Source organism: Mus caroli, unplaced genomic scaffold, assembly GCF_978045245.1.
Source record: "Mus caroli unplaced genomic scaffold, Mus_caroli_1 scaffold_2, whole genome shotgun sequence".
NCBI classification, from domain to species: Eukaryota; Metazoa; Chordata; class Mammalia; order Rodentia; family Muridae; genus Mus; species Mus caroli.
This window is the reverse complement of record NW_028227257.1, coordinates 35,924,613-35,943,769: the sequence shown is the minus strand read 5'-3', so window position 1 is coordinate 35,943,769 and position 19,157 is coordinate 35,924,613. Positions and strand designations below refer to the sequence as shown.

The 19,157-nt window shown below is 46.2% G+C and overlaps 1 protein-coding gene across 1 annotated transcript in view; it reads right to left on the bottom strand.

Moving 5' to 3' along the window:
- The window catches only part of Rrbp1 (ribosome binding protein 1), a 63,234-nt gene extending 62,641 nt beyond the window's left edge, over positions 1 to 593 (bottom strand). The window contains exon 1 of the mRNA XM_021155725.3: positions 334 to 593. The gene's annotated coding sequence lies outside the window, so the exon portion shown is untranslated. The remainder of the gene's footprint in view (positions 1 to 333) is intronic.
- Positions 594 to 19,157: the final 18,564 nt, after the last annotated feature.

Sequence of the window (19,157 nt, the reverse complement as noted above, 5' to 3'; positions counted from 1 at the left end):
GAGCGCGCGGGCCGGCCCGACGGCCGGGCCGAGAGGGAGGGGTCGCCACGTCGCGCCGCGGGGCCGCCGCAGCTCCTGGCCGGCCGGCCGGGGGATCCACCCCGAGGGGCGCGCTCGGCCGACGCCCCTGCACGGGCTCGGCCTGGCACACGCAGCTCCGTCCCACTCGAGGGGCCGCGGCTACCGCCAGGGCGGGCGTGCGGGCCGGCGCCGCCGGGGGAGGGGCCGCCGAGGAGACGTGTCACTCGCGGCGCGACCGGCCCGGCGCCCCGACGGCCCAGCCCGCGCGCCTCCACCGCCGCCGCCGCTGCAGGGCCCGGCCAAGTTTCTTACCTGCAGCGGGAGACGAGAGAGGGAGAGCGAGAGGGCAAGAGCAGCCGCCGCCGCCGCGGAACCGCGAGAGGGGAATCGGCCGAGCTTCCACCGAGAAGCCGCCCCTGAGCAGCTGCACACACTGCGACCCTGGCGCCGTCCGCCCCGTCCGCCGTCCGCTCCGGCCGCTCGCTAGCTGCGTGCGCGTGTGTGGAGTCGTGGCACTTTCTGCCTCGGAGCTGGCGAACGGCCCCCTCCGCCGGGATCGCCGCCTCCTGCCTTCCCCACCCGGACCAGCCATTCATCGAGCTGCCTCTTCCCATTGGTTCACTAGCCGCCACTCTGCCGGCCTCTGGCCAATCAGATCGCGGACGGCCGCGCCGCGGTGGCGACCATTGGCCAAAAAGGAGGGTCTACGTCTCAGCCAATGAGAGAGAGGAGGAGCTGCGGGGAGCCGCGGGGGGCGGGGCCGAAGAGAGGCGGAGCCGCGCAGCGCAACTCTCAGCTCTGCGCGGGGGCGGGTCTCTAACTCCCCGCCCACCTAGGGAGGTCCTCTGCCGGTCCCGCCCACTCCAGGCCACGACTCTCCACGCCACCGCTTATTCCAATTCGGCTCCGCCTAGGCCGATTGACTGCGGTTCGAATCCCCTTGGCAGCAGGCTGCTCTTTTCCTCCACACTGCTGGGCTGAGGTGGCGGTGAATGTCACCCTCAGGAGGATTGCACAAACCGTGAACAGCTGGGAAAAAGCCTTATTTAAATCCAAATAACGTCACACAAAGCACCAGCCTCTGGGTCTAAAGATGAGTTCTGCAAGGGTCAGAGCAGGGAGGGTGGGGGCCTTATCTATTGGTAAAGGCACTGCATTCCATATTTTATTGAATACGTGGAAGAATTGAGGTGGAAGACCTGGAAAGAACAAAAGAAATAGAGGTGGAAATTTTGATAAGAAAAGCCACTCCCTAAACAGAATAATATACTGTCCTTGTACAAATCACACAGCAGAGTTACATCCACCCTGTGACACTTGATTTCAGATGTTGGGACCATGAGGTTTTGGCCCAAGAAAATATGATAGCAACCCAGAAAATTGATCTAGTGATACTCCAAATATTAGCCAGCTACCCCTTTATAAAAACAAAAAAACAACAACCAACGCCTATTTAGAAGAGGGATGCATATGCCACCATGCACCAACTCTCTGCTTGGTTCTCTCCTTCCATGGTTGTTTCTAGGGATCAAAACTCAGTCAGATTGCATAGAAAGTACTTAAAAGTAATTTCCCTGTGCCATCTCATCAACCCAAAAGCCTCTCTTCAAAACCAAGTTCAATTGAAATAATTTAACTTTAGGTGCTTTTCTTCTTCTTCTTCTTTTTTTGAGTCAAGGTCTCACTATGTGGCTGTCCCACAACTTGCTTTGTATAACAGGCTGGCCTAGAACTCAAAGTCACAGAGTTCCTCCTGCCTCTGTTTTTACTAGCATTAAAGGCATGAAACACCATGCCAGCTTAAGTTTAGGTTATAACCATTTTAACTGCAGCTCTTAAAATTATTCCTTTGAGCATGAGGCAAGATCAGCCTCTTTGAAATGAAGTTTGGTCTCTCTCCTCTGTCCCCCACCCCCTTTCAAGTCCACACAGAGTTTGGTATCAGGCATCTCTCTCTCTCTATTGCTCTGAGCAGGATCTGTCTATGATCCTGGAGCCCACTCCTTTAACTCAGCTCCCTGACCAGTGAGTGACTCCTGGATCTCTATCTTTACAGTGCTGGATTGTAGGTGGCACCTGGAGTTTTCACATTCATGCTGGGATTTGAACTCAGGGCCTTCATAGCAGGCACTTTACCTACTGAGCCACCTCCCCAGCCTCTAAGATTTAGTGTTCTAAAAGGCCAAAGGACTACAACTGCCCCAGCCTCTGTGGCTGCAGACTTCCTGCCTCAGTTCCTCTGTGAACACCCCTTTGGCCATTGCTGCTTGACAACTGTTGGTCTATAGTAAAACTGCGAGGAGAGAATACAGAGGGGTTGGGTTGAAACTAAACCATGAATTTCTAGTTTGAATCTCAGTGGTGTCTTGGGGAATTAATGATTAATCAGTAGGAATCACTATAGATCACCTTCCCACACTCAGTCATTTTCCAGAGCTGAGACTCACTTGAAATAAAATTTAAGGATCCCAGCTTCTGGTCAGCAGTTGCTACCAGCCAGTCTTGCTGGATTATGGGCAAGGCATTTACCTCCCTGAGCATAAATGGACTTTAAGACAATTACTCTCTCTTGTGGGGATAAGTAAGAACATTTATTCATCCATTCAGTAGTGTTTGTTAGTGTCCAGGAAAGACTGCAGGCTGAGCATGCAGCCTAAAGTGATACCCAAATCCACCAAGGGCCCAAAGACTTCTCTGTGGCAGGGTTGTTCTTCATCTTGGTTCACTATTTGTCTTTAATTTTTCCCAGAAGCAGATCCTGGCAAGAGGAATTGGTTCAGATGTGGTAGTCCTTCACTCTATGACAGAGATTAGTTCCAGGACCATCTATAGCAGGTTGCAGTGTCTGGGGATGGGCAAGTCTCTTATAAAATGATTTGCATAGAGCCTCTGCACTTCCTCCCATATGCTTCAAATCCTCTCTAGATGATATACACTGCCTTTAATGCAATGTGATGCTATATAAATAGTTGTGACACTGTATTGTTTAGAGAGCCATGACAGGGGAGAAAGCCCTGCACATGCCCAATACAGAGACAAGTGTCTTCCAAGCAGTTTTGAACCTCAGTTGGTTAAATCTGTGGCTGTAGAACTGTGGGTTAAAGGGCTGACTGCAATTCATTGGGGAGATGATCTGGGAAACGTTGATGGAGACCTGGGACGGGAAAGAACGAACAGAGAGAGCATGGTATCAAGCAAGCAGCCACTGTGGGGTGGGAACAGCCAGGGCCTGTGTCACTGGGGGGTGCAGCAAAACCCTATAGAATACACCCCAGAGATTCTCCTCAACAGGGATGAAGATGTTGGTTATTCATTACCCATTCTTTGTACTTGTTGGCTAAAAGGCTCTTCAGCAGGGAGCAAATCTAACTCACCTCACACCTCCATCAGTAGAGAAAGAAAGCGTTGTCAGGCTAAAGGCAAGAAACCCTTAGCAGGCTCATGAGTGGCAGAGGGTGCAGTGGGGGCCACTATTATACCGTCTACATGGGAACCTGCTCCTGGCACAGCACCTGCGCAGAGGAGGGGCTGACAAATACAGGTTCTGTAAATATTATCCATTGGGCAATAGGCTCGCAGAGTCCCCAGTGGTGAGGAGTGTTTACAAAAAGGGCCCTCTATCTGTTCCTTCCCCTAATTCAATATTTGGTTCAATCACAATCTTCATCTCAGGATGGAATAGCATAGCATGGCGTGAGCTACGCCTTCCCTCTGCCCCTGCCTCTTCATCCTCTGTCACCCTCTAGCTGTGCTGTGAGGACTCTGGTCCCCAGCTCCTCTTTTCCAGGCTTGACCTTGACTACCCAAGGATTCCCTAGAGAAAGTTACCTCCAGGGTAGATGAACAGAAGACGCCATTGAGGGGAGTGAGACATTCCGGATTTAAGGATTTCCAACACAGGCTCCAGTCAGCTAAATCCCACGTCCCCCCAGCCTCATGAGGAAGATCCAATGTCACAGTCCAGCCTCCCGATGCCATCTGCTCAGCAGATTCCAGGCTGAAGCCTAGGAAACAGGTTCCTGCTGTCCACAGATGGCAGTCTACCATGTAGAATTCAGACATGGATAGAAGATTTCAACACAAAGTGGCAGTGTAGTCAGAGAGGCCTGGGGTCGTTTAGGAATGAATGCCACGCAGGGAGTTAACCCAGACACAGGGAGGATACCAGCAAAAGCTCAAAGGGAATGTGGAAGGTACCTAGGCTAAAAAGTATGGACCTGACAAAGAGCAACGTGGTCAAAGGCTAGCTGCTTAGAGACTGGGATGCCCAAGAATGAGACCAGAGAAGACTGACCAGGGCAGGAAAAGGGAGGAAAAGACTGTCTGCACTGCTGATCACAGGAGAGCAGGGGAGGTGCACATGTTCCATATCTTGATAGAGCAATGATTACACAACTGTAGCAAAATTCACCAAGTGGTACACTATTCAAAAGGCTAACACTTTGTAAGCAAATATACACCTGTTGACCATACTCCAAAAAGGGAGATATATTAGGTTTTAGTTGCATGTATATAACAAATAAAGCTTTCTTTTTAGGAAAAAAATGACTAAGATTAATTACCAAGCATAGTCTATTAATTCATGACAATGTTTTGATTTTTGATTACTAATTTGTGGGTTTTTTTTAAGAGTAGGCAGAAAGATAAAGATACACTACAGTTTTAAAGGTGGTTTTGCTTTGTCAACAACTGTAGAAAGATGACATATGAAACAAAAACCCTCATTTTAAAAGAAAAATAAAAAGACACACAGGACTGGAGAGATGGCTTGGAGGTTAAGAGCACTTGTTGCTCTTGTCGAAGATCTGAGTTCAGTTCCCAGCACTCACAGGTGGCTCACAACTATCTGTAATTCCAATCCCAGGGACCCAGCATCCTCTCCTGACCTCTGCAGGCACCAGGCATGCAGGTGGTGCTCACACACACACACACACACACACACACACACACACACGCCAGGCAAAACACTTGTACACAGAAAATAAACAAATAAATAACTCTGTTTAAGTTTTTCAAAAAAGGCATGGTGAAATATACAATATTTTTAGGGCTTACCGTGAGCTATGCATTGCTTTAAACACCCTACAAATGTGTAAACTCATCTAACCTTCAGAATGGACCAAATGGTTCTATAACTATCTCCATTTTAAAGATGAGAAACCCAAGGCTCTGAGAGGGTGAGTAACCTGCCCACGATCCCAAGGCATTGTCAGAGAAGCAATGATTGGCTGCAGAGCCCATATACATAAAGATGGCACACTAGAAGGAGCTCTGTGCCTCTGGGAAGAACAGAGGCTGTTCTTCTGGTGGTAGCCACTCAACAAAGGGTTTGTGCATGGCATCTACGATCATTCTCTCAACATGATCTTCGAGTAACCGAGACCCAACTAGGCTGGGGACCCACTGGGTTGGAAGAGGACCCATTAAAATAATTCAACTAAGAAGTAACATGAGATCTTGGAAGGGTTCAGATGGGGTGGTATTTGTGTGTTTAGAAGGTGATGGAAACAGGGCTTGGTGAACCCAGGTGAGGGAGAGATAGGAGTCATCTTTGAGCTGAGCTTTCTGGCCTGAGGGATAGGGTCATGTGGTGTCACTTCTGGGACAGAATACTTAGCACACTACACATGGTGTTAAATAAAGGCTCCTGAGGGAAGTCCTGAGGGAGGTAAACAGGCAACATCTCACTTAGGCTCCACCACACATTCTGAGACACCCAACATTGGGTGATTGCATCCCACAAACAGCTTAGAATGTACCACACAAACTTAAGACAGTTACAGCATCATTAGGTCATACAATAGGACCATTTTGTATATGCACCAATATCTGTCATTATACTATTGTTTTGTGGAGCTGACGTTCAGGGTCTGAGGCAGAATTTGGAAGCCTAAGAGTACCAGTTGTAGTGGTATAAATATGTTTGGCCCAGGGAGTGCCATTATTTGAAGGGGTAGCCTTGGAGTAGGTGTGTGGTATAAGCTTTAAGATCCTCTCCCTAGCTGACTGGAAGCTAGTCTCTTCCTATTTGCCTTTGGATGACGATGTAGAATTCTCAGCTCCTGATGCACCATGCCTGCCTGGACACTGCCATGCTCCTGCCTTCATGATAATGGACTGAACCTCTGAACCTCTAAGCCAGCCCCGAGTAAACATCCTTACAAGAGTTGCCTTGGTCATGGTGTCTGTTCACAGCAGTAAATCCTGTGTCCTTGTAAACCACCTCTATGTGGATATGAGCAAAACAATGATAGTATTTGTTATCTTTGTTTTTAAAATCCACCTTATGGCAAATTTTAGATGATTTGATTTTTAATAGTGCTTGTGTTTAATACATTCCTCAAAATTTTTTTCCCAAATATAGCAATCAGCTTTCATAAGTGAACTAGTTCCATTACATCACTGAGCATAGTAGTCATCCAGACCACAGGAGGGAGGGAGGGAGAGAAGGAGAGAGACAGAGAGACAGAGACAGAGAGAGACAGAGAGAGAGACAGAGACAGAGAGACAGAGAGAGAGAGAGACAGAGAGAGAGAGAGAAACAGAGACAGAGACAGAGTTTGGTGAATGGGGCAGGATTTTAAAATATTAGAAACATTGAAATACTAAGTCAGGTATGATAGTGCACACCTATTATCTCAGCCTGGGGAGGTTTAGGTAGGAGGATCATGTGTTTGTGGCCATCCTGGGTGACATACTGAGACTTTACCTCAATCCCCCAATTCTAAAATATAATAAAGAAAAAATAATAAAGCTAGGCATGTTGATTTATGTCTGTAATTACACTAGTCAGAAGGCTGAAGCAGAAAGATTGCTGTAAGTGTAAAGACAGCCTGGAATACATGATGAAATCCAGGATATCGTGGGCTATAGAATGAAGCTGTATCTAAAAGAAAAAAAAATCTATGTAGAAAACAGGAAAAAAATCATATATCATGCATGTGTGGGTTGACATGTCCAGTCCCACTGAGTTCAGTGTGTCGCTCGGCAAGGTATCATTGCAGAAAAAGACCCTGAGAGAGAGAGAGACTTAAATACTAGGACTTTATCCGGAAGATGCTGACAAGAATATGCAATGGAGGAGCAGGAACTTGAGATAGTGGAGAAAGCCAGTACAGAGAGCATCAGAGAAATGACTGTAGTGGCCCACCAAGACAGAATCCCACTGAGGAACCCCAGATATAGCGTGGAATGTGCCTCAGGAGGAGACAGACTGAGACGCAAGGAGTGAAGTTTTAGAAATAAATTTAGATTCAATGTATTTAGAGTGTGTCCACACAGGCATGAGCACACAAGTCAAAGGAAAATCTGTAGGACTCGGTCAGTTCCTTCCACTATGTGGGACCTGGGATTGGTTGCAAGTCCTCGGGTTAGGCATCAAGCACCTTAACTTGCTGAGTGAACTGTCTCAGCAACCCAGGAGAGAGGTCCTTACTCTCCAGTGTCTGTCTAGCCCTGGTTTAAAATTATGCCAGTAAGCATGAACTCACCGGCGTTTCCAGCCCACATACCAGAGAAAGCACTCAGAAGAAGGTAGCCTGTGTTTGTAATTATGGGCACAGGGCTGACAGAGGGGATGTGGGCAGGACACTTAACAGAGTCGGCTTCATAACTCAGAGACAGTCCTTGAATAAATTGACAAACGAATGAATGAAGACAGGGCCCTTTATACTTAAATTTAGAATTTAAGAGCTTAAAAACAGAGTGAGCACCCTTCTACTCCCCAGTCAGCATATGCCTGCTGTACTCTCGCAAGATCTAGAGTAGAGAATTTGTGTGATCTCTTAGATAATTTAAATTCTGCAGCTGTACTCCTCAAAACCAGAGTAATATTATACACAGAAGGCAAAAAAAAATCTCTAGACTATAGTGTCTAAAAAAAGATAAGACAAAATAAAGTAGAGAGTAAGCTGAACTAAGTTACTAATATATGTACTTTTTAGTGGTGTTGAAAGGTAACTTAGATCAGAATAATTGGTTTGTTGTGTTGGGTAAGGTTGGGAGTGAGCTAAGAGGCCTTTTGCAAATGTCAATACTTGGTCCAAAGGCTGGCTTTAAGTTCCCAGAGTAAACAGAAAAAAAAAAAAAAAAAGCAATAATAGCTGAATCCACCATTACGGTGCTTGGTGTTTTCTGCAATGCTTTGTAAATGATCCTTCACCAGTCACGACAGAGAAGTGTCCTGACTTATCTTCAGGTTAGGAACAGGAAGCCCAGTTTCAGAGAAGTACAAAGGCTTGCCTGGGCCTCCCTACTCATAAATGACAAAGTGATTTTTTGACAAATTCAATTTTTGAAGACCAGCATGTTTCCAGGGTTCATCTCTCCACTGTCCCCAAGGATCCGCCCGTGGAGAGATGAACAGGTTCAACAGACCCTTCAGGGGTTAGTGAAACCCTTTTCATTTCTACCACCTTTTCCAGGCTCCAGGCTGTAGGTGTGTTTTGGGGGAGGGCTACTTTATTGGGTCCTTATACTTACCACCCTTCCAACCCTTACGCCACCCCATCCCTTCCAACCCTCCAACACTAGCTTAAAAAGCTTAGAGAGGAAAGGAGCATAGATCTCTTTAGACTACTTCCTGCTATTTAGGGGTGTTTGGTTCCTTGGGGCAAGTCCAATCTTCATTGTCAGGATCTCCAATCTTTTTCTGCTCATCTCTTTGCTCACGACCACTTGACAAACAGCAGCAACAGAAACAGCAGAAATGGAAACAGCAGGAGCAGGAGCAGCAGGAGGAGAAGCAGGAGGAGCAGCAGGAGGAGTGGCAGGAGGAGCAGCAGAAGGAGAAGCAGGAGGAGCAGGAGGAGGAGCAGCAGGAGGAGCAGCAGGAGCAGGAGCAGCAGGAGGAGAAGCAGGAGGAGCAGCAGGAGGAGGAGCAGCAGGAGGAGGAGCAGGAGGAGCAGCAGGAGGAGCAGCAGGAGGAGCAGCAGGAGGAGCAGCAGGAGGAGAAGCAGGAGGAGCAACAGGAGGAGCAGCAGGAGAAGCAGGAGGAGCAGCAGGAGGAGCAGGAGGAGCAGGAGCAGCAGGAGCAGCAGGAGGAGGAACAGCAGGAGGAGGAGCAGAAGGAGGAGGAGGAGGAGCAGCAGGAGCAGCAGGAGGAGGAACAGCAGGAGGAGGAGCAGAAGGAGGAGGAGGAGGAGAAGCAGCAGGAGGAGCAGGAGCAGCAGCAGCCACGCCCCGGGGCTCTCTCAGGGCTCTCCCATTTATATCCTCTCAAGAGTCCCCAGAATTCCATACACAAACTGTCTGCAGCTGGCACAATTCACACCCCTCCTGGAGTATGATGCAATCATCCTTAGCGGCTTGGACAGCCTGGAGCAGCCCAATACCCTACACCTGGCATTAAAAAAAATTTACACAACATAACTGTTTTTTTTTTTTTAAAGAAACCAAAATTCTCACTACATTTTCCTCTTTTAGTCCCAAAAATGGCTTTCTCTAATATTAATAAACTCTGTGCAGTGAGAACAATTATGAGGACTCTTGGGTAAGAATTATATTTACAATCTCCAGTCCACTTGTATTTGGCAAACGTGGAGAAAGTAGTCTACTATCTATCCTCTCATGGTGAGTCAAGTTCTGCACGTAAATCACTTCCTTATCATAACTTGAATTTTTCAACCTACAAACACCTTTTTAGACCCTAAACTTTTTTGTACATCCTAAACAACGTAAGCTTTCGTCTTTAACCTTTAATAAGAAAAACTGTAAGACTATTACAATCTCTTCTTCAACCCCATCGGCAACTTGAGAAGGATAAATATTACCTGAGTAAACAGAAAGTGTAGGGTAACCAAGTTCCAAAACCATAGAAAGGACAGGGAGTGTTGGATGTACAGTGTTCCACTGTATCCTTGGGGCGTCCATCTTTGGCCTACAATATCTGAGAGACTTTTCTGTATAAAGGACTGGCCTACCTTATCTCTGCAAAGTTGGACAGTTGACTTTCCAGTGTCTGCTTGTCCATAGTTTAGACAGCCTGCTGTCAGTTGTTGAGGTAAGGGCAGCTTTCTGTCCAGTGGCTAGCTTTGCCATAGTTGAAGCAAACTCCATGTCCATCATCTTCTTTGAAGTAGATTGGGGTGCAGCCAGGAGCTGATGTGTCACTCGGTCAGAAAGCCTTTTATTATTAAAATATCTTAAATGCCATATTCTATAGATCTCTGAAATGTTTGAAGACCATTTATCTACCTATAGTATATCTGAGTAGACTATGTTGCTTGAATCTAGCTATTTACTATCCTCTTAACTTTGAAAACATATACAAGAGAATAAATACAGCTTATTTCTGTAATTAACTAAACTAGTACCTAGTAAGACTACAAGTAAAATGTATAGATGACCATTAACTTGTATTTCTAATTATCCTAAACAGTTTGCAATAGTAGCTTTCATAAGGCTAGAATTTTACATTACATTTTTATGAGTTGAATATGTACAATACATTAAGCAAGAGTTGAAATAATTTTATTTTATTTTATTTATTTTTTTTTTTTTGGTTTTTTGAGACAGGGTTTCTCTATAGCCCTGGCTGTCCTGGAACTCATTTTGTAGACCAGGCTGCCTCGAACTCAGAAATCTGCCTGCCTCTGCCTCCCAAGTGATGGGATTAAAGGTGTGAGCCACCACACCCGGCATAATCTTACATTTCTATCGATATACAATAATCCATACCAACTTAAAATATTTGAGACTTGTTGCTTTCATAAAAGGACATATAATAATCCATCCTTTAGCCAGACCATTCTTTGGATGTTAATGGGCAGACGGAAAGCTGTCCGAGGAGTTTTAATTGAAGCTGGGTGTAGTGGCACATACCTGGAATCCCAGAATGTAGGAAGTTGCAGTGGAAAAAATCCCAAGTTTGAGAGCATCCTGGGCTATACAACAAGATCCTGTCTTTAAAAAAAAAAAGTTTAGTTGTTCAAAGACCCTGTCCAGTTGTACTGTTTAGCCATGATATGCTGAAGTCTATAGAATTGTACCCAGTATTCTCAGATAAGGGGAAGTACCATTTCAGAGAAACAATGGTCCTGATGTCAGCCCGGCTTGACTAGATACCACACATTAGTCATCATGGACAATGTGGACAACCAGGGGTAATTGGTTTGGAAGGTACAATGGACCTTTATTGTTCTATCCCTGGGCAGAAAGGATGTTGAAGATGTTTAGCTAGCCAAACATCTTACCCCTTCATTAATATTACCAGAATAAGGGACTTGGCTCAGTGGTAAGGAGCTTGTCCTAGCATGCACGAGTGTCCTTTGTCAATCACCTGCACCACAAAAGAAGTAAGCAAAAGCAAAAGGGTTGCCACGGGTGGAGAGCTGTCATCCAGAATTCTGTCAGTCATTGCTCATTTACTTATTCGTTCACTCGGGGATAGTAGTCTCTACAAGTAGCTAAAGACTTCGACAGAGAGGGAAACAAATAGGCCCTTTTGTCCTCCGCTAGTGGCAGGTGGTGGCGGGCAATTGGTTTAGGGAGTAGACAAAGTTTCAGCTGTGGGATACCCTCCACTGTTAGTGCAGAGGACAAGGGCTGTGAAGGAACTATGACAGCCTGAACTGGCTTCCACGAGCCTCCCCTTCTCTTTCCAGTCTATCCTTTCGCAAGCTTGACCCATAAACCCTCCACTTCCAGCTTGTTTATCCTCAGCTGCGGAAGCTTAAAATGGTCCTCACTGGGGCCAGTTTCTTGCCTGACTTTCATAGACCTCCCTCCTTCCACGAGGCTCCACATCCTCTCTCCTGTGAACAACTCAGGCAGACCCACCCCACAGGGTCATTCCCCATCCTCTCGTCTTTCAAGCCCTGCCTGTGGGCATTTATGGTGTAACAGGGATCGAAGTTTTCCAAACACCTTCCTGGAGGTGTTTTTTGAATTTGAATTGGGTTGTGTTCTGTCTGTAAGAAGCCCATAGAACAGTGCTAAATTCTTTTACCTTGTCCTGGATCCCCCTTGAATGCCGCCACACTAGATTTATGAAGAGACACAGTGTCCAGGCAGCCACACTTCAGCAACAATAATACTTAAAAGGCTCGATTTGTTCTTTTTCCTCTTGGATTCCCTGTGATTTTTAGTTCTGCAATAAGCAAGTCTCTTATAGCTCCAGGAAGTACTTTTGTATGTCTATCTTAAACCACTATGTCCTGGCTGTCTGCTTATTTCTTCCAGTCTTAATCTTTGTGGCTTTTTGGCAGAGCTGAGCCCCCCTGCTCCATGCTGGGCCTCTGCTAAGGGATCACGGTGTGGATCGTTGTTGATTAATAAGTGCCTGGCACTTAAACCTTATTATTGCATCTCCTCTTTCATCCTCCCAGACTTAAAAACCGCAGCTCCTCACTCCTTCTTCCCCACTTCATCACTGTGTGGCTCTCCTCAAGCTCTGCTAATCAGCCTTTTCGTTCTTTATTTTTTAATCATTAGTGAGAGTTTCTGAAGAAGATCCTTAAGCCCGAAGCAAAATTCTAAAAGGGCCCAGGAGGGGGACTGAGCTCCGTCTGTGTCGCAGCCTGTCAGGCACTACCACCAGCTGCTACCACAGCACCATCCCAGCTCAGCATAACCCTCCCCACAACCCATTTCAATTGCAACTGGAGAAGTCAGATTGCGAGGGAACAGAGCTTAGCCTGCGTGGTGTCAGCCCTCTTTTCCTCACTCCTCTGATAACCATCCTCATCAGGGAAGACCAGGACTGGGCAGAACTTGGTGAAGCGACTTTGATGCAGTCAGATTTCATTTCTCCCTCCTGCGTCATTTCCTCATGTGTCCACGGACGCCCACGATGCTCCGGGGGGCCTCTGTGGGTATGCGTATTTGTCTGGGTGTGACAGATGAAGGGGTGAAGATGCAAGGCACGTTTATACTCAAGTTTCAGTGACTTATTATGCAATACTTTTCAGATATTTTGGCCAAATTATCCCCAAGGATGAGTAAGGTAGACACTGAGATTGGGGGTTTGGTTGTAAAGCCATCCTTTCCAGGCCCATGTTAAAGCCAGCTGTGGTAGGTGCCTGCGATTATAGTACTGAAGAGGCTGAGGCAGGAGAATCAGGAGGCATGGTGGCAGCACGTGACCCACGATGTGGCTACAGGAGGATTCGTGGAGCTTGCTGGCTATGGAACCCAGACCAATTGGCAAGCCCCAGATCCCATAGAGAGAACCAGTCTCAAAAAAATGATGACTGAAAAGAATTGATACCCGAAGCTTGATACCTGGCCTTCACATATACATATATGTACACTTGCACATAAGTGATCAGGCATACATATATAATTACACATGCACACACATGCACGCACACACGCATGCACACATGCACACACACACACATGCACACACACATGCATACACACACACGCGCGCACACACACACATGCATACACTCACACACATGCACACATATGCACACACACACACACACATACAAACACATGCATACAAAGAGAAATACCAAAAGAAAAATACATGAAACTCCAACTTTCTGGTGTGACGTTTTAATCTTTTCCTTCTACACTATTTTCTTTTTATGAAGACTCATTGTCTAAATACAAAGTATGTGAAAGACTGGCTACTGTGTAGGGGTTCTGATGTCATACCGGGCTGCATTAGTCAACGTCTAGGGAACTGACCCCAAGTATCTTGCAGTTGGAGAAACAGGAGCCCAGGGAGAGCCCATCCAGAAGAGGAGGGGTCAGGCAGGGACTAAGAGTGTTCTGGAGATGGACTGGGTGGTCACTGGAGGAGGAGCAGGGCTCCTTCCTGCTCTATCCGAGTTACTTAAGACAGTGGTGGTGGCCGTCACTGGCAAGCCGCACACGTGGCAGTGGGCTGGCACTTTCCAGAATGAGCCATCCACAAACCTGGCCCTCCTGGCCCTGCTTCAGCAGAGCAAACAGTAACTCCCTAAGACGCTCTTGCTTGCTTTCCTCCAGACATGAAAACCGATGAGATCCGGGTTTGGTGTGTTTTGGAAAACTCTGCTGCGGTTTTGATAAGATGTGTGCCCATACCAGGGCCTTGCAGCCCCCAGTCTGACAGCTCTGAGGGTGCAGGGAGGGCAGAGCTCTCTTGCTCCGTACCTGGCTGGCAGAGGTGTCTTCCTTCCCCAACTCCTCTCAGAGCACAATCATGCCTGTGGGCAGGACAATGCCCTCCTTATTCCCCAGTCCTCACTGCCTACTGGCCACCGAGGAGCCTTGCTGCCATGGCAAATATTCAGACCTGAGGCCAACAGGCGCATCTTGGGTGGATTCCTTCAGCTACTGGAAAGTGGAAAGGAGCCATGTTTATCCCACAGTGTCTCCTTATGCAGAAACAGTCAGAATGAGAAGATATACAGTGTGTAGCCTCGTGTCAGTAAATGTTTCTTCTCTCAGGGCATGACTTGTTTGTTTGTGAAGGTTTGGGTCACCATATAGCCTAAGCAGACCTCAAACTGCACTCTTCCTGCACCATGTACCAGGGTGCTGGGATGGCAGCAGGCACCACCACACCTGGCTCGGTGCATGATCTTTTTTAACATCTGCTGTGCTCCAGGGCTAAGGCTGAAGTAGTGAGCTTAACAGACACGAGCCCTCTGCTGAAGGTCTGGATGGAAGCAGAGGAGCCTCACACAGCAAGCAAGAGCTCTGTGACAATGGCCTCCTCTGGTCTGCTGGCTTCTCTTTAATTGTCCTCAACTGAGGTACAAAGCGGTCGGTGAAAATTTTCGGAAGTAAACAATCCCTATGTTGTGCTGTGCGTGGTCTTCGGAGCATCGGGAAGAGTTCTCACAAGTAGGAAATGCTTCTTTGTCCAGCGTATCTGCACTGTATATGCTACCTGCCCATTAGGCGCTTAGTAGCTTCGAGAGGTGGGATTCTGGGCTCATGGGTATCATACTGCATGTGTTCAGACAACACCCACATGACTTCATAACAGTCCAAAGCTCCAGGGCAGGAATGCAGTGGAGATCCCTGGGTAGAACACACAGGAAGACAGAGTATCTCTGGTATTGCAGAAACGGCTGAAGGTTCTAGCCATAAAGCAGATTAACGTGATAGAAAGGAGGAGTGTGTGGGGGGGGAGGGGCTATTTTAGTGTGAAGGCTCAAGTGCTTTGAGAGATGAAACCTAAGTCATCTGAAGGAAACAGGTACAGCAAAGGCAGGACACAGTTTGTGCAAAGACCCAGAGGCCATGAAGAGACTTCACAATTTCAGGGAACAGAGTGCAAGTTGATAAAGATGTGAATAAAGGAGAGACAAAGAAAGTCGGGCACTGGAGAGGCAGCCCAGCAGTTAAGAGTGCTCCACACTCTTCCAGAGGACCCACATTTGGTTCCCAGCAAATATGCCGGGAGACTCACAACCACCTGTAACTCCAGCTCTGTGGGATTTGATATCCTCTTCTGGACTCCAAAGGCATCCTCAGACGTGTTGGCGTACACATACAGACACATGTACACAAGTGAAAATAAAGAAGGAGATCAGGCTCTAAGTTTGGTATATGAATAACTCTACTGTAATGTGTTTAATGCTTTATGGTGGGTTTTGAGCATACACTATCTCAATTTAGCAATCTCAATAGCCCCATTCATTATACAGATAAGGAAACAAGCATGAGTTTCTTCAAGATCACAAAGCTAGGACGTAGCTAGACAAGGATGATGATCAAGATCTGTTGGCACAATACTGAGGACACCACTCACATTGCACGAGGGCCCATTTGTATCCATGCTTGAAGATTATTCAGTAGATAGCCTATGCCACCAAACCTAGTGGTTCTGTACCAACTTGGAGTTATTTTCTTTGTATCTATGGGGTTTTCTTTTTTCCTAGACTAAGTGTTGGTGGGCAATATAAAGAACAAAGATTTATCACTTGGGCTGTGATTGTAGCTCAGTGGTATGAGGTGTATTGACTGGTTTTGTGTGTCAACTTGACACATTCTAGGGTTGTTAGAGAGGAAGGTCCCTAGTTGAGGCAATGCCTCCATGAGATCCAGCTATAAGGCATTTTATCAATTAGTGATCAATGGAGGAGGGACCAGCCTATTGTGGGTGGTGCCATCCCTGGGCTGGTGGTTCTGGGTTCTGCAAGCCAGTAAGCAGCATCTCTCCTTGCCTCTGCATCAGCTCCTGCCTCCAGGTTCCAGTCCTGCTTGAGATCCTGTCCTGACTTCCTCCAATGATGGATTATAATCTGGAAGTGTAGACCACATTAAACCTTTTCCTCTCTAATTTGCTTTTTAGTCATGGTGTTTCGTAGCAGTAAAAGAAACCCTAAGACAATAGGTTAGGCAGGTAGGTATTAGATGATAAAGATAGAGTGTATCCTAGTCCATGGTGAGCACATGAAATGTTGTAGTTAAAAAGAGACAATAGAGCTGGGTGTGACTGTACACATTTGTAGTTCCAACACTTGAGAGATACAAGCAGAAGGGTCAGGAGTTCAAAGCCAGCCTCTGTTACTTAGAGTCCAGTGTGAGCCACATAACATTCTGTCTGAAGAAATAAAAGAAGAAACAGTACGTAGAAAGATAGTAGATGATACAAATACATGTAGGTATTTGTTTCCCTCGAGGATATTTGTGGCCAGCTTACTAAGAATTGGAGAGTAGAGCCGCTTTAAGGCTTGCAGGGATAGATACACACAAGGAAGCGTGTACAGGAGCTCGCAGCACTAAACATCTAGTATATTATGACCATTACAAGGGCTTGCCGTCAGTAACATGCAGTTTAGAAATGGGAGTGTTTTATTATACTGTAGAACAAAAGAAAATCACACAGGTAAAACCATGGTAAATCTAAAAAAGAAGGAAAAAAATAATCTAAAACATTACTCATGAAACACAATCCCTATCATGTGTGTGGTATCATTCTTTCTATTGTCCTCTAGTCAAGGGACACGTATATATATATGTATTATACACCATTGCTTACACCACAAATACACACATGTTATTCATGGGCATTTACCTTCTTGGAATAGAAATTATATGTTTTTAAATTCATGCATTATTTTTAGTTCCTTTGAAATTTTGTGTATGTGAGCACACACATGTGCCACAGTGTGCAAGTGGAGGTCAGAGGACAACTTGAGCAGTTAGTTTTCTCTTTCTGCCACTTTGGTCCTAGGGATGGAATTAACGTCACTAGACTTGGAGGCGAGTGATTGCTTTCAGTGACTGACCCATTTCACTGCTCCAAACCATGTACTTTGAAAGTGAAAGTCAGGGCTCTGGATGTAGCTCAGCCCCTCCCCCCCCCCAAAAAAAGGCTTGGACCTATAAAATTGGATATGTGTATTTCAGTCATTATTAGATAACAATCTAGAATATTCCTTTGCCCCACAAGTCTGCCTTGACCCTTCAACCTATCTTCCTCAGCCTCCTATTCCAGGTGACCACTGAACTCACTTCTGTAGCCTTAGGCCTGTTTTGCCTGTTCTGGGAGCTTGTGTTCATGGAATTATGTGTATGCTCTTTTCCTTCTGGCCTCTGTTGCTCGGCAGGGCATTTTTGAGATTCATCATGTGATCCTGTAAGTGTCAACGATTTCTTCAGTTTATTGCTGTCTTATATTCCAATAGAAAAGTTCCCCAGAGTTGGTTTATCTGGTCATCTATTAATGGACATCTAGACTGCTTCTGGGTTGGAGCTATAGTGCATAAAGATGCTATGATCGATTGTTCTGTGCAAGTTTTTCTTGTGAATGTGTGGCCTTTATCCTTGGGAAATATCCAGGAGTGGTGTGGGTCCATAAAATAAGTGTGTATGTTTAACTTTACAGGAAGCCACCAATTTTCCAAAGTGAGAATGAAGATTATGGCTGACTAGCATTTCGGTCAGCACTTAGTAGGGCTGCTCTCTTGACTTTAGCCATTCTGGTGAGGATTTGTTGGCTTTAATCTGTATTTCCCTAAATTTCCTTAATGATGGTGACCATTCTTTTTATAGGCAAATTTTTTCGTAATTGTGATTGGACATGTTGCTGTTTAAGTTCATTCTTAGTGTCCCTCTGTTACCAACAGTCTTCATAATAACTATATTAATGACTCCTAATAGTCTAACAAGAGAATTCCTTGCAATTTACTTAATTACCCTTCTATTAGACATTTAAATAATTTCCAATTTCTCATAATTCTAAACTGTACCAACATTAACATTTTAGTCATAAACTTCCCTCTATGTTTTAGATTTATGCATTCAAATATATAATATGTGTATTTTGCATATTTGGGATTATTTTCTCCACATTAATTATAGGCATGAAATGGTTTGTTGTAAGCATTTTCATGGGCTGGGATGTAGCTCAGGGAGAGACTCTTTACCTAACACACTTAAAGACTTGGAGGTATTTGCCACACCACACACACACACACACACACACACAAAAGATGCTTTATCCTCTCCTTCCCTCCTCCCTTTCCCCCTCTGTCTCCCTGTCCCTCTCCTACTCCCTCTCTCCCCCTCTCCTTGTCTTCTCTCTCTCTCTCTCTCTCTCTCTCTCTCTCTCTCTCTCTCTCTCTCTCTCTCTCTCTCCTCCCTCCCTCTCTCTTAAGACAGGGTCTTATTGTGTTACCTAGACTGGCCTTGAACCTATTGGCCTCCTGCCTTGGTTTGCTGAGCGCTTGGATTACAGGCAGGCATATGACCACACACACCTGCCAACTTCCTTTAGATCTCTGGTTATGGGTGAAGAGCTGACGCCGCTCCTGGCAGAGTGTTCTGATGCCATAGGTGTCATGCAGTCTTGTGCCAAGTGAAAATGGAAACGAGGGGAACTCTGGAGGGCTTTGTCTCTCCAAATGACCCACCAAATGTGACCAACCATAGCTCTTCCAGAATTCCCCCACATGAAGTGTCTGGTTGGAGAAAATGGAGGAGTTTGAGGCATACTTTCTAGCCATACTCATTTCTGTGGGGTTGTGTGTGGATCTTGGCCTGGGGGAGTGGGGGGAGCAGACTCCAGAGGGGCTGCTAAGGAGAGAGGACACCAGGAGGGGGAGCCGAGGTGGGAACTGAAGTCCACTGCAAAGCCAGTGAGGGAGTTGGATTGATCCGATTGACGCACTTGGAAGGTGAAACGAACTCACAGCATTGTGTAGGGTACCTGGAGAACATCTTAATTCTGTCCACCAGCACAC